The sequence below is a fragment of the Limulus polyphemus genome, unplaced genomic scaffold, assembly GCF_000517525.1.
Source record: "Limulus polyphemus unplaced genomic scaffold, Limulus_polyphemus-2.1.2 Scaffold7752, whole genome shotgun sequence".
NCBI classification, from domain to species: Eukaryota; Metazoa; Arthropoda; class Merostomata; order Xiphosura; family Limulidae; genus Limulus; species Limulus polyphemus.
Window position 1 is genome coordinate 21,550 of NW_013673362.1, and position 2,324 is coordinate 23,873.

Below are 2,324 nucleotides of genomic sequence, written 5' to 3' on the forward strand. Positions count from 1 at the left end.
CTGAAGATCCTCGGTAGAATTTCTAGTGGAAACAAACAAACAAGCAGATACGTAACACTACCTTCGAAGGTGGTAATTTGTCATTCCTGTTTATACACTTGTTAACAGCATAACGACTCTACAACAACAACAAAAAAAAAGTTTGAATTATTCATCCATGATAATTCTAAAACCCAACAAAACATTGAATTTGTTTGTTGTTAAGCACAAGTTTACACAATGGGCTATCTGTCCTGTGCCCACCACGAGTATTGAAACCCGGTTTTAGCTTTATAAACCTTCAGACTAAAGGAGGGGCATTGAATTTGTAAGCAAAATTTTAGAAAAGTACACAGCAAAGATATTTGAAATTCTAATAAAAACAAAAAGTTCAAACATGTTTATTGCACATGCAACTTCTTTAAAACACAAAAATGTAACATATTTTTATTAAAATAAAACGACAAAAGCAATACTTTGATACTTTCATTTTCATGCTACAGCAATACACGAAAATTAGGATTTAAAAATTCTGCAGTAAAAAAATTGTTTATTATTAGATTTTATCAACACATACAGAGAAATTAGCATCCATGCACAAGAGTCACTCTTAGTAGGCCTAGCATCTATACATACAATTGTTTTCAGGGTATTTGTTTATTTTCTTCTTTGCACTCATACACAAATGCAATCCTGCTAGTAGAACGTGGAAAAATTTGACAAAGTATATAGAGTGTCACTACTACAGGCTAATAAGGGCTATCAAATTCAAACTTCCTTGTAAACAACATTTTCAATATTTCCTCCTCCTGGGACATACATTTTTAACTCATCGAATGATCTTACCTTGGATAGAGCTGATTACGAGAAACATGTTGGCTCAGCTAAGTGCAGCCCTAATGAACTGACATGCGATTTCCCAAGTTATATTATTGTATGATTAGTTTACACACAATAACGCTTCTGTTTCTATGGGTCCACTACCAATGCATATGTTATATTATGTCATTACATAGCTTACACATGACATCACTTCTGGTTATGGATCCATTACTACTGTAAAAGTTGCAATGACTGTATCATATTAGATTACAGTGGCCCTGCACTGAGTTGCTAGAGTCTTGAAAAGTATTTGATATAAGAGAAAAAAAATATTCGGGACTAAAAGAAGGTTATGTACAATAGTTTAGAATAAATAAATAAATTTTTGATTTACACCAAACAAACCTTGAAGGCTGAGTGTTAATTTATAGATTGAGAACAACAGAAACAGAGATGTTAAGTTCTTTTTAGTATGCCCCATTATGCTGTATTTCATGATCGTACCTCTTACAATAACTGGGTTGCGTACTTTCCATTGCAAAAAGCGCCTACATAAGACTGTCATGTCTAAAGCACACCCCTCCTCCCTGCTGCTTTCCATAATCTATTGACGATGTTTTTCTAGCACCTGTTACAACAGTTCGATCCCACAGATACCTAAAGGCACTGCTTTACTAATATGTCTTTTTATGAAATAGTGTGAGTACTCGTTTCATTCTAAAGCTTTTAAGGTATGTGATGGTTGAACAAATATGTGATAGAATAACATGTGTGCACATGACTTGTATTGATTTTCCGGGTGGAAATTCTTCTTCATTATGTTGTGCATTGTTATGTGGAGCACGTGTAGGGCTTTTGCTACTGACTTTTGTGTCTGTGGATTCTCACATGTTACAAAATGCCACACCTTGGTTACTACTGCTGACTTGTTGCACGTTGATCCACATTCCTTTGTTTTTGAATATCATTAAGTATAAAGGATATTCCCATGTTGGAAATTCTCAATCCCCTATCTGAACACATCTTTATGATCTAAGCGTATGAATATTTAGCGTCGGAAAGGCCAGTCATGTACCCTTCCCAAAACTGATCCATTTTCGGTGTCATTGCCTTACCTACGTCAAAATGTAGTTCATATACATGCCGTCCACTGCAACTTTATAAAGGTTATGATCGTCACGTGACTTTTGATTTCCATATTCAAAATTATTTCAATATAACGTACTCAACCTTTCTGTAGATGTGAAATATAGTCAAACACACATATCAAACACATGATAACTTCTTTATAACACATAATTTCGGCCTTAGACTTACGTCATATTTAATGCATACCAAAATGCGGATATCAAACATACTGTTACGACAGCAGAAGTCACGTGACGCTGGGAACACGTAATGAGTTCTAGAAAGATCGGAGAACATCACGAATAATCCAGTATTTGCTAGACGCCCTCTATTCCTGTATATAAGTGCGCCAGATAAAGCGAGACAATTAATCGGAATTGGAATTGCAAGCAGGC